The 21211-nt window shown below is 41.4% G+C and overlaps 1 protein-coding gene across 2 annotated transcripts in view; it reads right to left on the bottom strand.

Annotated features, from left to right (window-relative positions):
• The window catches only part of LOC110501766 (zinc finger protein 385B), a 153576-nt gene that overhangs the window by 53071 nt on the left and 79294 nt on the right, over positions 1-21211 (bottom strand). The window lies entirely within an intron of this gene.

The following is a 21211-nucleotide window of genomic DNA, read 5'->3' as shown; positions in this document are numbered from 1 at the left end:
ATCATACCTGATGCAAGGCAGTTCATTGGTATCGTAGTCATATCTGTGTACATCTACTTTGTATATTTCAAAGGAAAATATTGCCAGTTCACTTCAGGATTTCATACTCTGTATATAAAATATAAAAGCTTAATGCACACAGAAGCCTATGGATCCAGACCAAAATAAAGAATGACATTAACCAGCTATGCACTACTGTAGATAATCGACACAGAATTCAAAGCTCTTTTCTCTTCAACTTCCCTCCATATTATGCATGTTTTATGCGTGTGTGTGCATGTGCGTGCATGTGTGTGTGCATGTGCGTGCGTGTGTGTGTGTGTGTGTGTGTGTGTGCGTCTGCATACAAGAGTTAGTCTCAGTAGAGATTTAATGGCATGTGAAATGATGAGTGAGTCTATCTCAGAAATCCATAAGTGACAGCTTGTGTGTGTAAGTGCTGACACACTAACTTCAAATAGGTGCTCATATTCTTGTCAGAGATTCAACATGAACAACATTTCTCAAAAAAAAAGAAACATCAAGCTATTGCTTCAAATTTCCCTTCATACTAAATCATACTGTGTTCGATGCCAAGAGAACGTAAAATATCAACGCGCGCTGACACAGCAGGGATACTCTTCCAGCTAATTTCATAGAAATATATCATCCATCAAGAGACATTGTGATTTAATAAAGCTATGCAGGGGATCACTGGGATGAAACCAACGTTTAACATGGAGATGAAGCTCTACTGAGGGTTTTGTCTTTATATAATATATAGAGATGTAATGTAATGCTGCAAACTATACTGTCTCATGATCGTGTTGTCATGGGAGACACATGGTTAGAACCTCTAATCTTACATGTTTAGATTTTTCCATTGCTGATAGGAATTCAATTGTTTGGAATTGAGTTGTTCATAATTTGATTTGTGTGTCTGGTCATTTCCATGTAAAAGGACCCATGTTCACCAACATGTGAAGTAAATAGGAGCATGTCAAATTGAGGGTCAAATGAAAGATTAGAGTCCATGTTTTTTTTATTTATTATGGCATATATATACATTTTTCAACCAATTTCCATCCCAAAAATTTGGAATGAGAAAAAGGCGTTGATTCCTGGTCAAACAGATGGAAAAGGGGTCTTAAAAAACATATAGCCGAAAAAGTCTTAAAAGGAAATTAGAAATACATCAAAACACGATCACGTTGAAGTAATGAACCCTGCAGACTATTATCAACATAATATTATATTTAGTTCTGGATAAATCTTTCTGTCTTCTGTAAGTTAAAGAAATATTGCCTTATGCCTTGAAATTCCATTACCAAAAACCCACATATCCATAAGATATTTTCATATTTCTGTCCCTCATGAGGAGGGATGATAATGAAAGTTCATAGAAGTAATAAGTAAAAGTAGACCTATGACCTATTCATTAGTTATAGTGTTTTTACTCATTTCAATTTTGAATTATTATAATTCGAAATTCTGATACCAAATCGTTAATTTCTGCAATTGAATTGGCACCAATGAGAAATCATAGTAGTTACAAACCATAATGTACTGTATTGTACTCAATCAATCAATATAATGTATTTATAAAGCCCTTTTTACATCAGCAGATGTCACAAAGTGTTTATTCAGAAACCCAGCCTAAAACCCAAAAGAGCAAGCAATGCTGTACTTTACTGAACATAACACTACTGTACTCTACTGTATTGTACACTACTGTACTGAACTCTACTGTACTGTACTGTACACTACTGTACTAAACTCTACCGTACTGTACTGAACATAACTCTACTGTACTCTACTGTACTGTACACTACTGTACTGAACATAACTCTACTGTAATGTACTGTACTGTACTGAACATAACTCTACTGTACTCTACTGTACACTACTGTACCAAAATCTACTGTACTGTACTGAACATAACTTTACTGTACTGTACACTACTGTACTAAACTCTACTGTACTGTACTGAACAGAACTCTACTGTACTGTACACTACTGTACTAAACTCTACTGTACTGTACTGAACAGAACTCTACTGTACTGTACACTACTGTACTAAACTCTACTGTACTGTACTGAACATAACTCTACTGTACTGTACACTACTGTACTAAACTCTACTGTACTGTACTGAACAGAACTCTACTGTACTGTACACTACTGTACTAAACTCTACTGTACTGTACTGAACATAACTCTACTGTACTCTACTGTAATGTACTGTACTGTACTGAACATAACTCTACTGTACTCTACTGTACACTACTGTACTAAACTCTACTGTACTGTACTGAACAGAACTCTACTGTACACTACTGTACTAAACTCTACTGTACTGTACTGAACAGAACTCTACTGTACTGTACACTACTGTACTAAACTCTACTGTACTGTACTGAACATAACTCTACTGTACTGTACACTACTGTACTAAACTCTACTGTACTGTACTGAACAGAACTCTACTGTACTGTACACTACTGTACTAAACTCTACTGTACTGTACTGAACAGAACTCTACTGTACTGTACACTACTGTACTAAACTCTACTGTAGTGTACTGCACTCTATTTGTGAAACATAGACCTCTATGATTTGTTCAGATTTGGTCCAGGTGAATCTTAATACTGAGCAGATATTTAAGAGCTTTTGGAAAACGTAGACACAACGTGGGCACAAAAAAGATTTTTACAAAAATTCTGTTACCAAACTTTGCATCTGCACAGTTCTCCCTGTAAATGTGTTTTTGTAAAATGTTCTGTGTACATTTTTAAAAGTAGTCCTTGTGCACAGTGTTGTATGTTTTATTAAAACTCTGAAATCAATACTTTTTGTTTGGCATACATTTTAAGTGAAAAATCGGAGCCTCGGTGCAATTCCATTATTGTGGAATTACCCGTCTGCTGTCCATTTATTATAACATTGGCAACTGTCCCCAACATTATGAAAGGCAAAATCCTATCATATCATCAACCCGAAGACCAAGAAACCAATAAACAACAGCATCACAATCAGTAACTTGTGCATACTGTAGCTCGTGTTATAAATCATCTGAAACTTTTTGTCCAGACTGTCTTGTCCAACTTCATGCCATGGCTTCACATTGTCAAAATGAAACGTCTTCAGTACGGCCTTCTACACTACGGCACACACCTTAAATTGCTAATGTCCACACATTCTGTAGTTTAATTCACTTGGATCTAACACCACAACACATGAAAATGACTGGGTAGAATACTATGTCTGACGTCATGAAACAATAAAGGATAAAAATCCCTTTTCCCAGGAAGAAATGACCTAAACAGGATTGACTTTCATTGGATTATTTTATTACTCATGACTCAATGTATGACACCCGAGACGCTCACCACATTATTACTGCATCAGTCAGAACTTGTACAACATAACAATAATATATTCCATTTAGCAGACGCTTTTATCCAAACCGATTACATTCATGCATGCATTCTACGTATGGGTGGTCCTGGGAATCGATTCCACTATACTGACGTTGCAAGCGACATGCTCTACCAACTGAGCTGCATATCTAAATGACTTGTTACAATGACAATGTGTATTGTTGGAAGCGAAAAGCGTTTTTTTACCTTGCTACATACTCAAACATGGTAATTCTGCTAAACCATAATAAAGACCTTGAGATGAGAAACACATGCGAGACCCAACTAGACATTTGAAACTGGCCTTCCAGTTCATAGTGATTTATTTGGAGCTAACGTTTACAAAGCCTTACCAGCAGACCAGCAGACCATAAGAACAGGAACAGGGCACTCTCTTTTCCAATAACAATTTTTGATGCATTTCTTATCAGAACAAACACAACTGTGTTGTCATGAACCTTTTATAGATCTGAACACAATGTGATAGAGCTAAAATAAACGTCTTCGAGCATAAATTTACAGGCTAGATTGTGCTCTGAAGCATGACTCTACTGCTCAGATTCATTTATTTACAGTGAGTTATTGCCAAAACCATTTTGCACGCAATCATGGTATTAGCTTTGGGTACAACAGCATAGTAACTCTTCGGAAGAGCCATCACAGCCTCTACCAGGACCAATCCACCAGTCAGCCCAGTCTTCCAGGCCCTTGGATGGGACAGGTTAGAGGTTACAGGTTAGAGGTTAGGCCCTTAAGGAGGTCATTACTGTTTGCCTGGAGGTTAGAAGCTGGGGGCTGGAGGCCAGCTTTCAGCCAAAAAACTCTGCCAAGGCCTGTTTGCCCGACCCTCATTCACAGTCTCACACTAGAACACTCATCACTACTGCTGGGTCTGTCTAGTCTGTGATCAGCAACATGACAGGGTGGTCTTCAAGGCCCGTGGAGTGGTGACAGGTCAGAGGTTAGGCTCCTTCAGGAAGTAATTACTATCCCGCTTGGTTACTGGAAACTTGATTCTGGAGGCCAGTCTACTGCCTGCCTGCCCCTCATTCACACACTACAACACTCACCAGCTGCCTCTGTCCAGGCCAGGGCTAGTAGACTAGAAATAGATGAAAGAACTGATGTGTCTGTAATGGTGTACCTGCAATGGTGTCCACATGTTTTTTGATTTCTGTGTTGGTGAGAGAGTGAAGCTGTGTGTGTAGTAATGTGTTGTGAGCATGTCGTGTCTGTGTGGGCCTTTTGATACAAATAATGAGCTTACTTCAGATGAACACATGTGGAATACTTGATTCCTGTTCTGAAGTAATGTATCTCAATAATATGTACTGTAAACACAGTATGTTTGTCCAATGTTCCTGGTTCTGTAGTTCTATTCATTAGAATGTCATTTGAGAGAGATGTACTCGAGTTGAGATAAATATTGACTTTTGCTTTAGCGCTCAAGTCCTTTCAAAATGGCTCATCAATATTCAGAGAACAGAATGATTACAGCCAAGTCCTGTTACCTGGGAAACTGTACCATCAATGGTTAGTAGATACCAGAGAGCTCAAGAGGAGAATTCTAAACATGTGTTACTCTGAAACATCAGGTGAATTTCTGGGGGAAAACCAGCTGTATTATCTCTACAGAAAAATAATGATCAGAGACTGCCACAAATAGCCAACAACCAACAACCAAAAGACTAACAGAGCAACTCGTTTTTTTTGTACACTGATGTTCATGTTCAATTGTAATGAGTATTCTTTGTTTAATTGATTGAAAGAAACGGGATTGTACTTATATTGTATCTAGTGTTTTTAGGTGTGTTTAAAAAAAATATATACTCTTGAGAAATGAATGAACTTTATGTATCTAGTCCCCCCATTTGAAGGTGTTTTAAGTATTTGGATAAATTCACTTATTGTATTACATTGTAAAAGGTTTAGTACTTGGTCCCATATTTCTAGCATGCAATGACTGTATCAAGCTTGTGACTCTACAAACTTGTTGGATACATTTGCGGTTTGTTTTGGTTGTGTTTCAGATCATGCTGTGCCCAATAGAAATGAATGGAGTCACTTTTATTGTGAATAGAAATAGAATACTTTTAATGTGAACGCTACCACGATTACAGATAAACATGAATGAATTGTGTATGAGTGAGAAAGTTACAGATGCACAAAATCATGCCTCCAAAACATGTCCTCTCACCATTACCAATAACAGGGGAGGTTAGCATTTTGGGGGGTTATAATATTTATGATGAACTTCACAAAGTGGGAAAAGGCACGCAGTGATTGATGCTCCTTTCCAATAATTATCGAGTCTTATTCTGGAGACATGATGATTGATGCTTGGCTGCCTTTTAATAAATTAAATAAATCTCTCTCTTTTGTCCATAATAATGTCATCATGTAGGCTGTCCTACCCGCAGTGGATCTGCCAGCTGTTGGCTAGAGAGCACGTGCCAAGACCAGAGTGGGCACATTCTCAATGTACAGCCTTTTTAAATGTCAATTTGATGGAAACACATCTCTGGTGGGAAAATGTACATCGTTTTTATGCGGATTTCAGAATATTCACATGAAAATCTGTCGCCAGTTGGATGGAAACCTAGCTAGTAACTGCAGAGATCCTCAATGTCTCATTTCTTCTCTCTAAGTTGTTGATGCTTTCTCAAACAGCCAGAGTCGATTCTTCAGTTTCAGAGAGAGAGAGAGAAAGAGAGAGAGAGAGAGAGAGAGAGAGACATGGAGTCAGTTAGAAAGAGATAGATATTTAAATAATCCTGACCCCAGTATTTCCCATGTCTGTTTCATCATCTAATCTGGGTCCTGAGAGGGAGGAAGGAGGCTAAGAGTCCTGCTGGTACAGTAAATTAAATTGAACGCCACTATTCTGCCCTGCCTTGAATAACCCCCCTTGTGTTATGTATACATCTTCTATTGAGGACCTTGGAGGTTCTGTGTTACCACACAGCTCTTCTGCCTCCACCGCTCTCTCCACTACTAGCTCTCTCTCTCAGTCTGGCACATGAACAACAAGGCAGAAACATCAATGGTTACTTATCATTGTACACCACGCTCACTGTAGTCATTCAATTAGGCTTTCAACAATGAGACCACCTGTAGGATTTGATATCAAGGAAATACAAGAAAGATCCATTTGAAATAGGGAATAAGTATAAAATGAAAAAAAAAAATCATTTTTGCTGAGAAGTTTCTAAGAATAGCATTATCATAGAAATAGGAGAAAAGAAATAGGAATCTAATCTCATCATATTTTGAGAAAGGGAATGTGCCGTTATCCTTCAGTTGTTTTCCAGGGCCAGTGAAATCATATCATATCTCTAGGTAGGGGGAATAAAATGATAGGATTACAGTGCTTGTGTATAACACTGTTAGTTTAGGAATAGAAGTTGCCCCTAGGCACTGATCAAGGATCAGATTGCCCTCCCCAAATCCTAACCTTAACCATTAGAGGGAAAAAGCCAAACTAACCTTAAATCAGTGTCTTTGGGCAACTTAATTTTACTCAGGCCATCTCACAGATAAATACAGGTAATAATACCTATCAACATGAGGCTGGGTAGTGTAAGTGTGCAACTCTAATGGCACCTATTCCATATATAGTGCACTACTTTTGATCAGAGCCCTGTGAGCGCTGGTTAAAAGCAGTGCACTATGTAGGGAATGGGGTGCCATATGGGATATAGACAGACAGGTTGATGGAGTATCGGGCCAGTCCAGGTGTCCCTTTGAGATAAAACAGAGTAATGACACCCCAGAGAGAAGGCCTGGCCACTGAACTGGAACACTGAGGGCATTCCTGCTTTGAGTATTTGTGTATTCTCATATTATTTCTCATTATTATTAGATTATTCTTTCATGGAATATACTGTATGTAGCATGTAGATTTCCTCTATTCCATTTAGAGTTACAGAATATAAACAGTTAATTCAGTGCTATTCTAGACCTGGTTCATCTTTCCATTTCCCCGGAAAACGACGGATTTCACACTTTATATATATCCACGGAGCACCTACTTCTTAATACCCAATTAAAAAGTTGAATGATGTAATTAAAATGGACTAATCTTTAGTTTAATATTTTAGCATACTGTAGTTCACCTACAGAACAGAATTACCATTGCATGAGTGAATTCGGTGTAACGGCCGTCGTTAAAAGATGACCAAGGTGCAGCGTGGGAGGCGTACATTTTCTTTTCATTTTAAATGCTCCACCAAAAACAATAAACAACTCAACGAACGTAAAGCTAGGAGTGCAAACACATGCAACAACCAAAGACAAGATCCCACAACAGAAGGTGGGAAAAAGGGCTGCCTAAGTATGATCCCCAATCAGAGACAACGATAGACAGCTGCCTCTGATTGGGAACCATACTAGGCCAACAAAGAAAGAGAAAACATAGATATACAAAAACTAGAGTACCCGCCCTAGTCACACCCTGACCTAACCAAAATATAGAGAATAAACAGGGATCTCTAAGGTCAGGGTGTGACATTCGGATGCTGGTTAAAATGGCTAAGATATGACCAGGGTTTAGGCTATAAAACAGTTCAGTTCATCCACATAAATGAAGAACTTAATGTTAGGCACATACTCAGCCTGTCTGGGTCTGTAGCAAAATACATGTCTGTGTCCCAAAATATCAGCTGTCCATTCCTGCCTCTCTACCGGCTAACAAGATATTAGACAGTCCTCTTTAGGCATCTCTGTGATTATTACAAGGCTATGAAATGATCCAACTATTTATTATTCCAGACTAGAGGACAGACAGTGTAGTTATTAAGATGTCTAGGAGGAGGATGAACATTCATTGTATACATCCCAAATGGCACCCTAATTCCAAGTGAGCTACTTTTGACTTGAGCTCTTTGGGCCATGATCAAAAGTAGTGCACTATAAAGGGCATGTGTGCCGTTTGGGAAACAGCCATTGATTCAGCCATGCACCAAACATTTCAGGAAGAAAATCTAATAACAGACCAAATTCAATTTAAATGCAGATTTGAGAAGTCCCAGTCATGGCTATATACTGTACCTCGGGGTCTGAGGTAGTTAAAACAAGTTGGATCTTTGCGCTTTTGAACTCAATTTATTTGCAAACGCAGTTTGTGTTCTCTCTGAAGAAAATCACCTGATGAGAAGGGAAAATGACATTACAGCTGAAAATAAGTTAATGTCCTTATACAGCACAGCAACACAAACAGTTGGTGATGTCCTGGGCTGATGATGAATAAATAAAGGTAGATTTTGATTAGGATATTGGAGACGAGGTTTCTTACAATGAACTCATAAGATAACGAATGATAGAGAGGGAGAGAGGACGAGGGAACGATGGAGAGAGAGATAACCAAACACACACTGGCTTAATCTGCCGTTAAAACAGGCATAGAGAATCCTACAGTCTGAGAGAAATGTGTGATTTGTTCTATAATGTCAACCACATGTAACCACAGGGACAGCTCTCCACTAAAGATAATCCAGTGCATTTGCATGTAGGTTCCATAGGGGCCACAGGAACAAGTGAGCCACTGACTGAATCACAATCGCAACTCTCTGCTACCGCACAGCAAGTGGTACCAGAGCCCCAAGTCTAGGACCAAAAGGCTCCTTAACAGTTTCTACTCTCAAGCCATAAGACTGCTGAACAATTAAACTACTCAAATGGCCACCCGGACTATTTACATTGACCTCCCGCCACACTCTATTTCTTGAACTGCATTGTTAGTTAAGGGCTTGTAAGTAAGAATTTCATTGTAACACCTGTTGTATTTGGCGCATGTCACAAATAAAATTTGATTTGATTTGATTTGACATTACAAATCAGATTTTTAAAAACACGTTTTTTTTTTACTGCTTCCAAAATGTTACTTTTAAAAGGACGTGAACAAGAATGTTTTTTAACAAGGTAAGCTAGGATATGTTATAATATACCTCTGCTGCCACATTTAGTAACAGTGGAGCACATAAATGATATAATTCACTACAGTCTACTCTAAATGGGTTATGCATACACATGTCAAACATTACTGACAGAAGATGATATTGAGAGTCTAGTGTACTTAAGCCTCTTTGTGTAGGTTTAAGGTGGTGTGTCAGTTAAAAATACTAAAGAGGTTCTGTCGTGTACTATACAGTACAGAGTAGAGTAGGCGTATGTTACATATTGTATCTGAGTTGGAATGAGGTCACACACTGCCATTTGTTCATTGGATCTAGGGATGCGTCCCAAATGGCACCCTATTCCCTATGTAGTACACTACTTTTGACCAGGGCCCATAGGGCTACATAGGGACGCAGGTTATGTCTATGAACATTACGGGGAACTGAGCACCTATTATACAACCAGTTGTGTTTTCATCACACTATCTGAGTGGGTGGCCAATCTGTCTCTGTCTCTCTCAATGTGTGTGTACAATGACTCACAAGGTGTGTGACTCAATTCTGTTGCATTTGGGTGTGGGAGAAAGAAGGATGAGGATGAGGAGGAGGAGTGAGGAGGACCAAGGAGGAGAAGGAGGAGAAGAAGGAGGTGGTGGAGTGCTCCGGGGTGTACAGTACATGTTTGCAAAACATCCTGGAATGGAATCAGAACCTATTTCCAAAATAAAAGAAAATAACTATAGGAGGGCTGCCTTCCAAGGAGTCACAGAGAGCATTTCTCTGTTATTATGGGCCTTCTGGGAGGGCAATGTCTGTGAGAACAGCAGCCAGAGCCCTTCAATAATCCATCAGGTTTTCTGTGTACCTGTGAAGTCTACTAGTGCTAAGACACCAGGGGGTGAGCAACCACTAGCAGCCGTCAGGCTACAGATCCTTGCTGGAATGTGAATGCAAGAGAACATGATGCATTGCTATGGTTTCCTGAGGAGTGTGGAGATTCCCCTGGACTATTGAAGAGAACAGCAATATGTCAGATTGCAATGTGTTGTTGTTGCAAATCACAAGAGAGACAAAGAAAGAAAAATGACACCACTCAATCTCACAACTTCCCTCCGCTCTGTGTGATAAAATCTCTAATGTGTAAATTACTGAAAAAGGAAATGGAATGTATGAAGAATCAGATAATTGTGAGTTAATAACAGAATTAATGTGATCATGTGACTGAACTGTAATTGTTTGCGGGATTCAAGATCGGGTTAGCCCACTGATCTAAAACCATCTACTAAGATCTCAAGTCAGTAGAACAGTCTCTTTGTTATCTAATACTGCCTAGTACTTTGTAATACAGTAACACTTAACATTGTGTAACACTGTATGGGACCTGGTACTGCACATTACTGTACCTCAGTTCTGAGAGTACTTTTACATGCACTGTATATCGTTTTACAATGAAACTGTATGTGAATATGGCTTGTTCATATCATATCATGTTGTTCCTTGTTGTGCAAATTATTGTTGTTTTAGCTCTATCGTTTCCATGGAGACTTAGGAACAGAAAGAGGGGGGGACCTCTGTCACACACACTCACCCCCCCCCCCAGACATCCCCCTCTCACACTACATAAAACAAATAGCTTATTCTCTAATTAACTCACATACACACAGAAACTGTAGAGCATCATCCATCCCCTCATCCCCTAAGCTCTGAAAGCTGATTCTCTAGCCTCCCCACAGCCCAGATCTTGTTTGTAAAAGAAAGACTAATGTTTACTGAAACACCGCCAGTGGCACTGGCACACATATCTAGAATCCCTGGAAGTCCCATCAAAATGCTCCAGCCGTAGGCAGTCGGCACCAAATTGTATTTTACAAGATGCTATCGCAAGCCGTTGGAGGCTAGGGCTGCATCCCAAATGTCCTGTGTCGCTCAGTTGGTAGTGCATGGTGCTTGCAATGCCAGGGTGGGTTGTGGGTTCAATTCCCATGGGGGACCAGTACGAAAAAAAGGACACTACATGGCCAAAAGTAAGTGTACACCCCTTCAAATTAGGCTATTCGTTGCTGACAGGTATAAAATCAAGCACACAGTCACAGAATCTCCATAGACAAACATTGGCAGTAGAATGGCCTTACAGTGACTTTCAACGTGGCACCGTCATAGGATGCCACCTTTCCAATACATCAGTTCATCAAATTTCTACCCTGCTAGAGCTGCCCTGGTCAACTGTAAGTGCTGTATTTGTGAAGATGAAAAGTCTAGGAGCAACAACGGCTCAGCCACGAAGTGGTAGGCCACACAAGCTCACAGAATGGGAGTGCTTTAAGTGAGTAAAAATTGTCTGTCTGAACACTACTGTGTTCCAAACTGCTTCTGGAAGCAATGTCAGCACAAGAACTGTTCATCGGGAGCTTCATGAAATGGGTTTCCATGACTGAGAAGCTGCACACAAACCTAAGATTACAATGCCAAGCGTCAGCTGGAGTGGTGTATAGTTCGCCGCCATTGGACTCTGGAGCAGTGGAAATGCGTTCTCCGGAGTGATAAATGACGCTTGACCATCTGGAAGTCTGACGGACCAATCTGGGTTTGGCAGATACCAGGAGAACACTACCTGCCTGAATGCATAGTGCCGACTGTAAAGTTTGGTGGACGAGGAATAATGGTCTGGGGCTATTTTTCATGGTTGGGGCTTGGCCCCTTAGTTCCAGTGAAGGGAAATCTTAACGCAACAGCATAAAATGACATTCCAGACAATTCTGTGCTTCCAACTTTGTGGCAACAGTTTGGGGAAGGCCCTTCCTGTTTCAGCATGACAATGCCATTGTGCACAAAACGAGGTCCATACAGAAATGGTTTGTTGACATCGGTGTGGAAGAACTTGACTAGCTTGCACAGAGCCCTGACCTCAACCCCATCGAACATCTTTGGGATGAATTGGAACGCCAACTATTAGCCAGACCTAATCGCCCAACATCAGTGCTCAACCTCACTAATGCTCTTGTGGCTGAATGGAATCAAACCGGCACTTTTACTGAAACATTGATTAATGTGCACTGTCCCTGTAAAAAATAAAATAAACTCAATGTTCCAACATCTAGTGGAAAGCCTTCCCAGAAGAGGGGAAGCTGTTATAGCAACAAAGGGGGGACCAACTCCATATTAATGGCCATGTTTTAGGAATGAGACGTTAGATTAGCAGGTTTATTTTACCTTTATTTAACTAGGCAAGTCAGTTAAGAACAAATTCTTATTTTCAATGACAGCCTAGGAACAGTGGGTTAACTGCCTTGTTCAGGGGCAGAACGACAGATTTTTACCTTGTCAGCTCGGGGATTCGATCTTGCAACCTTTCAGTTACAAGTCCAACGCTCTAACCTACCACCCCGCCCCGGTGTCCACATACTTTTGGTCATGTAGCGTATGAATAATTTATGCACTAACTACTGTAAGTCGCTCTGGATGAGAGCGTCTGCTAAATTATATATGTGTAAATAGTGCACTACTTTTGACCAGAGCACTACGCACTATATAGGAAATAGGATTTGGGACACACCCAGGCACATCGTTTTCCACAGTCTCCCAGTGCGTGGGCTTTGTGATTAAGTGGCTGTGCCTCAGCCTCCTCTAAATGTACTTACCTCTGCTATTACTTTATCAACCATAACGGACATTATCATTCAGCCCGCTGGTGAAATTCATAGTTGATGTAATAATATAGTTCACAAAGTCTGTCTAGGGGATTGTTATCTAGCTTTCAGTGATCTCTCACATATCTGGTTCATAGCAGGTACAAGTGGGTTGTCTGGCACAGTTAGTAGAGCTTGGCACTTACAATGCCAAGTGTCCTGGGATCGATTCCCGCTGGGGTCACCATGTGAAAACGGATGAACTGCGAGTCTCTTTGTATAAAAGTGTCTGCTAAATGGCATATAATAATAAAATAGCAATGTAATAATATTGCATTTATAGAGTGCATTACAGAACGCTCAATGCGCATAATACAATACTAATATATGGTGTTGTATTTAATTCTGTGTGAATTATGCTGTCATTATTTGAAAGATAATTACAATGTCATCCCAGCGGGTGGAGAGGAGCAGTTTATGGAGGCTACAGTATAATTAGAGATAAGAGATAAAGACTGGGGAGGAAGGGGACGCCAGGCAGTGACCACTGTGATTTCTGCTGAGCTTTGTGGTTCACCATCACTGCTGCAAACACTATTGTACTCGACACACACCAGACACACAGATCATGGCTAGCGGTTATGATGTTACTTGCATAGAAAACATTGTGCAACATACAGTATTTGTAATGTACCATCTATTCTACACAGATCTGCTCAATTCTGATTCATGCTACCTCCCACATTGCAAAACTTCATTACTACTGTCAAAGCTGGGGTAATGATTTCACAAAAATACACTTTCCAGAAAGTAACATTCACTGGCAGAAGTAGGCCTAGTCTGTCTCTTATCTAAATCCCTGTTGATTGTTGGCAAGCAGACCAGACACAGAGCAAGAGAGACAGAGAGAGAGAGAGAGAGAGAGAGAGAGAGAGAGAGAGAGAGAGAGAGAGAGAGAGAGAGAGACACAGAGAGAGAGATACAGAAAGAGAGACAGAGAGAGAGACAGAGAGAGAGAGACAGAGAGAGAGACAGAGAGAGAGACAGAGAGAGAGAGAGAGAGACACAGAGAGAGAGATACAGAAAGAGAGACAGAGAGAGAGACAGAGAGAGAGAGACAGAGAGAGAGACAGAGAGATAGTCCCCATTCATCCATAATACATGTACTCACCATGTAGTATATGAGACGTTCAACCAGAGCTAGTCAATATTTGATGAGATATACACTGGAAATTATAAAACTTGATTATGCAAATGTTCCTTCAATGAAAACCCATTACCTGGCCACTTGAATAATGATGGAACAGGCAGGCTGTCCCTTTAAACTTTAATTATGTATATGCAGCACGATGAGAGCGAGAGAGTGAGAGAGAGGGCGAGACAGAGGGAGAGAGAAAGAGAGAGAGGGAGAGAGAAAGAGAGAGAGGGGGAGAGAGAAGGCGAGACCCCCCCTGTTTCAGGTAGTCTATGTGCCGGAGGGCTAGGGTCAGTCTGTCCTATCTGGTGTAATTATTCTGTATTATCTGGTGTCCTTCTAATTCTCCCATCTCTCTCTCACACTCTCCCCTCCCGGAGGACCTGAGCCCTAAGACCATGCCTCAGGACTACCTGGCCTGACGACTCCTGGCTGTCCCTGTCCCCAGTCCACCTGGTTATGCTGCTAATCAAATTTTATTGGTCACATACACATGGCTTGCAGAAGTTAATGCGAGTGCAGCGAAATGCTTGCTGAAATGCTTGCTGAAATGCTTGCTGATCCAGTTTCTGCTGTTCTGCCTGCGGCTATGGAACCTTGACCTGTTCACCGGACCTGCTGTTTTCAACCCTCTTTCTTCAACTCCCTCTCTCTTTACCGTACCTGCTGTCTCGACCTCTGAATGCTCGGCTATGAAAAGCCAACTGACATTTAATCCTGAGGTGCTGACCTGTTGCACCCTCCGCAACCACTGTGATTATTATTTGACCGTGCTGGTCATCTATGAACGTTTGAACATCTTGAAGAACGATCTGGCTTTAATGGTCATGTACTCTAATAATCCCCACCCGGCACAGTCAGAAGAGGACTGGCCTCCCCTCAGAGCCTGGTTCTTCTCTAGCTTTCTTCGTAGGTTCCTGCCTTTCTAGGGAGTTTTTCCTAGTCACATTGCTTCTACATCGGCATTGCTTGCTCTTTGGGGTTTTAGTCTGGGTTTCTGTATAAGCACTTTGTGACATCTGCTGATGTAAAATGGGCTTTATAAATAAATGTGATTGAAATTGATTGAGAGAGAGAGAGAGAGAGAAAGTGCGAAAGAGAGGGAGGGAGAAAGAGAGAGAGACGGGTCAGAGAGACAGATACCTATTTCACAAAGAATTTAGTATGTTACCTGTAAAATATTTATATGATCCCCTTTGAAACAGTCACGTTGCGTGACAAGGGGTGAGAGAAAAATAAAAAACAACTACTTTGACCCTGTGATTGTGACAGTTGTCATGGCAACCTGACAGCGACAGTGTTGATTAAGTTCTAAATTCCTCTGATACTGTTTTTATGTTTGTTTTTTTGTACAAAAAATGTAGTGGGTAGCTATGCTAAGAGGAGTCTTGCTGAGTCTTTATGTTGCTCTTACTGCTTAATTAAGTAAGTGAAAGCCCTAAGAATGGAGGTTGATTAGCCTCCAATGGTGTTCTCCACAGAGAGAGAGAGAGAGAGAGAGAGAGAGAGAGAGAGAGAGAGAGAGAGAGAGAGAGAGAAAGAGACAAAGACACAGAGAGAGAGAGAGACAGAGACACAGAGAAAGAGAGACAGAGAGAGATAATGACAGAGCGAGAGAGAGAGAGAGATAGCTCCCTGCAGGCCACAGGCAAACAGACAGCCAGCCTCAGAGCAGAGCACTTCACAGCTGAACTGAAGGAAACAGGTCTCAGGAGAAGCCTGATGGAACGTTAAGCCAGCTTCTAATTTACTCTCTAAATGTGCTTTTCCCACAAGTTCATCCTCTATTTCAGATAGGCTGCATAATGATCGTTTCATTATAGAAGTTAAAACTCCTCAGAGAGAGGTTCTCGAGGATGGGCTATTAGTATAATCGCATCAATAGGGGGTTTAGAGAAAGCAGCTTGCTATACATACCCCACTTCATAGTCATCGAGCCACAGAGGCTTTACGTCTGAAATGTCACACCACTCGATGATCAATGGCCTCTCCAAATGCCTTTATGCCTTCTAGCAGCATGGTACCAGACTGTCATGTGAAATGTTTAATACAATGTCAAACAACTCACACCCAAATCCACCAAGGAACAGAGTGGGAGTAAGAGTACTTTGTTCAGTCCTCTTCGTGGCAGAAACAGCAAAGAAATGAATTAACAGTAGAAAGGTCGAAGGACCCCACTTTGAGCCAATGAGGAGTGTGATAATGGCGCCCGAAGGAAAAGGCTGCCGTTTTACGATCCCGTAACCAATTGTGCTATTATGTATGTTTTTTCGCGTTATTTGTAACTTATTTTGTACATAATGTTTCTGCCACACCGTGTATTATGACCGAAAATAGCTTCTTGATATCAGGGCAGCGATTACTGGAGGAATTCTTCTTCTTCAACAAGTCTGACGGGAAGGATTTACTCCAGACACCTGACAAGGCCCTCATCCCCGTCATTCGAAGGAGGAAAAGATGGAGGTATTGTGGGTAACGGTCCAGGTGACTTGTAAGGATCCGTCGCCGAGAGGGTAATCTACCTTTACCATTGGTCCTATTAGCCAACTTACAATCAATTGATGATAAAATAGACAACTTAAGCATGTACATCCTACCAACGGGACATTAAAAACTGTAATTTCACAGATTCGTGGCTGAACGACGACATGATTCACATACAGCTGGCGGGTTTTAAGCTTTTGCGGCAGGATAGACCAGTGGCCCCTGGTAACACAAGGGGCGCCGGCCTAAGCATATTTGTAAACAACAGCTGGTGCACAAAATTTAAGGAAGTCTCAAGGTTTTGCTCACCTGAGGTACAGTAACTCATGATAAGCTATAGACCACACCATTTACCAAGAGAGTTTACATCTATATTTTTCAGAGCTGTCTTAATACCACCGCAGACCGTTGCTGGCACTAAGACCGCACTCAATAAGCTGTATACGGCCATAAGCAAACAGGAAAACGCTCATCCAGAGGCGGCGCTCCTTGTGGCCGGGGACTTTAATGCAGGGAAACTCAAATCAGTTTTACCTAATTTCTATCAGCATGTTAAATGTGCAACAAGAGGGGGAAAAAAACTCTAGACCACCTTTACTCCACACATAGAGATGCGTACAAAGCTCTCCCTCGCCCTCCATTTGGCAAATTGGACCATAATTCTATACAAGCAAAAACTAAAGCAGGAAGCACCAGTGACTCGATCTAAAAAAAAAAGTGGTCAGAGGAAGCAGATGCTAAGCTACAGGACTGTTTTCCTAGCACAGACTGGAATATGTTCCGGGATTCCTCCGATGGCATTGAGGAGTACACCACATCAGTCATTGGCTTCATCAATAAGTGCATCGATGACATCGTCCCCACAGTGACCCTACGTACATACCCCAACCAGAAGCCATGGATTACAGGCAACATCCACACTGAGCTAAAGGCTAGAGCTGACGTTTTCAAGGAGCGGGACTCTAACCCGGAAGCCTACAAGAAATCCCGCTATGCCCTCCGACGAACCATCAAACAGGCAAAGTGCCAATACAGGACTAAGATTGAATCACACTACACCGGTTCCGACGCTCGTCTTATGTGGCAGGACTTGCAAACTATTACAGACTACAAAGGGAAGCAGAGCCACGAGCTGCCCAGTGACATGAACCTACCAGGCGAGCTAAATAACTTATATACTCGCTTTGAGGAAAGTAACACTGAAACATGTATGAGAGCACCAGCTGTTCCGCATGACTGCGGGATCACACTCTCCACATCCGATGTGACCTTTAAACAGGTCAACATTCACAAGGCCGCAGGGCCAGATGGATTACGAGGACATGTACTCCGAGTATGCGCTGACCAACTGGCAAGTGTCTTCACTGACATTTTCAACCTCTCCCTGTCTGAGTCTGTAATACAAACATGTTTCAAGCAGACCACCATAGTCCCTGTGCCAACGAACACTAAGATAATCTGCCTAAATGACTACCGACCCGTAGCACTCATGTCTGCATCCATGAAGTGCTTTAAAAGGCTGGTCATGGCTCACATCAACACCATCATCCCAGAAACCCTAGACCCACTCCAATTTGCATACTGCCCCAACAGATCCACAGATGATGCAATCTCTATTGCACTCAACAATGCCCTTTCACACCTGGACCAAAGGAACACATATGTGAGAATGCTATTCATTGACTACAGCTCAGCGTTCAACACTATAGTGCTCTCAAAGCTCAACACTAAGTTAAGGACCCTGGGACTAAGCACCTCCCTCTGCAACTGGATCCTGGACTTCCTGGCGGGCCGCCCCCAGGTGGAACAACACATCCGCCACGCTGATCCTCAAACGGGGGCCCCTCAGAGGTGCATGCTCAGTCCCCTCCTGTACTTCATGGCCAGGCACGACTCCAACAGCATCATTAAGTTTGCCGATGACACAACAGTGGTAGGTCTGATCACCGACAACGATGAGGTCAGAGACCTGGTCGTGTGGTGCCAGGACAACAACTTCTCCCTCAACGTGATCAAGACAAAGGAGATGATTGTGAACTACAGGAAAAGGAGGACCGAGCACGCCCCCCATTCTCATTGACGGGGATGTAGTGGAACAGGTTGAGAGGTTCAAGTGCCTTGGTGCATCACCAACAAACTATCATTGTCCAAACACACTAAGACAGTCGTGAAAAGGGCACGACAAAACCTATTCCCCCTCAGGAGACTGAAAAGATTTGGCATGGGTCCTCGGATCCTCAAGAGGTTCTACAGCTGCACCATCAAGAGCATCCTGATTGGTTGCATCACTCCCTGGTCTGGCAACTGCTCGGCCACCGACCACAAGGCACTACAGAGGGTAGTGCGTACGGCCCAGTACATCACTGGGGCCAAGCTTCCTGCCATCCAGAACCTCTATATCAGGCGGTGCCAGAGGAAGGCCCTAAAGATTTGTCAAAGACTCCAGCCACCCTATTCATAGACTGTTCTCTCTGCTACCGGCAAGTGGTACCGGAGCTCCAAGTCTAGGTCAAAAGGGATTCTTAACAGCTTCTACCCCCCAAGCCATAAGACTCCTGAACAGCTAATCAAAGGGCTACCCAGACCCTCTTTTACGCTGCTGCTGCTACTCTGTTTATTATCTATGCATAGTCACTTTAACTCTACCTACATGTACATATTACCTCAATTACCTCAACTAACCGGTGCCCCCGCACATTGACTCTGTACCGGTACCCCCTGTATAAAGCCTCACTATTGTTATTTTACTGCTGCTCTTTAATTACTTATTATTTGTTATTTTTATTTCTTATTCTTATTCATTTTTTTTTTTAACTGCATTGTTGGTTAGTGGCTCGTAAGTAAGCATTTCACTGCAAGGTGACTGTGACTGTGTAACTTTGCTGAATGGACCCATCAGTCTTATCTTTGATATCATTATTATAATAGTAGTAAATACACAGGATATTATATTAACCATTCCTTGTGCCAATAGTAGATGTTGAGCACTAACCTAAAACCTGTGTTGGAAAAAGTACCCAATTGTCATACTTGAGTAAAAGTAAAGAAACCTTAGTAGAAAATGACTCAAGTTAAAGTGAAAGTCATCCTGTAAAATACTACTTGAGTAAAAGTCTAAAAGTACTTGGTTTTAAATACACTTAAGTATCAAAAGTAAAAGTATAAATAATTTCAAATGTATTATATTAAGCATACCAGAAGACACCATTTAAAAACATTTTTACGGTTAGCCAGGGCCACACTACAACACTCAGACATCATTTACAAATTAAGCATTTGTGTTTAGTCCACCAGATCAGAGGCAGTAGGGATGACCAGGGATGCTCTCTTGATAAGTGTGTGGATTAGACAATTTTCCTATCCTGTTAAGAATTCAAAATGTAACTAGTACTTTTGGGTGTCAGGTAAAATGTAAGGAGTAAAAAGTACATTATTTTATTTATGAATGTAGTGAAGTAAAAGTAAAAGTTGTCAAAAAAATGAATAGTAAGGTAAATTACAGATACCCCAAAAAACGACTTGAGTTGTACTTTAAAGTATTTTTGACTTAGGTACTTTACACCACTGCCTAAAACTAGCTTTAATGTTGAATCAAGGATAGCGCATCAAGTGGGGAGCCTTCTATTTTCAATGTTTCATTGAGGAGCCCATGACATCCCAAATAGTAGCTTTTCTTTACAGCTCTTTCATAACATCATAAAACAGCAATAAAGAGTTATTGTCTGTTTCAAGCATCTGTTAATTAATAAACTACAATCATCATAATAAATATTATATCAGAGAAGATAAGATACTGTTACATACTGTAACAACCACCCAGATATATTCACCTTTCAGGCTTGTCAAAACAATTACACACAGAGCAATCAAATGATCCAGATAAAAGGGATAAAACACTCACTCACTCACTCACACACACACACACACACACACACACACACACACACACTTTCCTTCCTGTCAAGTCAACCCCCATACAGATTTCAAGCCAGTTCTATCTTTATGGAGATGCACTTGATACACACACAAGTGAGCACACACACACACACACACTCAAAAGTGCATGCGCACAGACACAGAGGCACACACACACACACACACACACACACACACACACACACACACACACACACACACACACACACAGAAACGTACGCACACACACACACAGAAATACAAACGTACGCACACACACACATACTGCTGGAACATAGAGAACACTTTATTTTACAGCATTAAAATACAAGTTTTAACAAGTGATTTCTAAGTAACTACCTTGTCAATTGCGGGCTGTAAAAAGGGTTACCAAACACCAAACATCTCAGAGGACTGGTGTGCAGCATAAGTAATATAATCAGTTTGAGCAGGTTGCATGCGGTGAAAAAGCAGTAGAAAGGATCAAGTCAAGCCATGGATAAATCCCTACTACTCACCCAGAAACATGATAACTGAACCATGGACATGTAATTTCATCTCCTGGACTATAGACAGCTGCCAGAGAGTCCCTTAGTAAAAGCACTCAGTTGACCTGTCCTCCTGGTGATCTGATTTGCTGCCCACCCTGTTTGTGGTGTGACTGACTGACTGCAGATTGACGGAGAGAGGGATGGCGGA

This window comes from Oncorhynchus mykiss, chromosome 22, assembly GCF_057628025.1.
Source record: "Oncorhynchus mykiss isolate SJ-2025 chromosome 22, ASM5762802v1, whole genome shotgun sequence".
Classification (NCBI taxonomy): domain Eukaryota; kingdom Metazoa; phylum Chordata; class Actinopteri; order Salmoniformes; family Salmonidae; genus Oncorhynchus; species Oncorhynchus mykiss.
The sequence above is the reverse complement of the archived record's forward strand: the minus strand, read 5'-3'. Positions and strand labels throughout refer to the sequence as shown.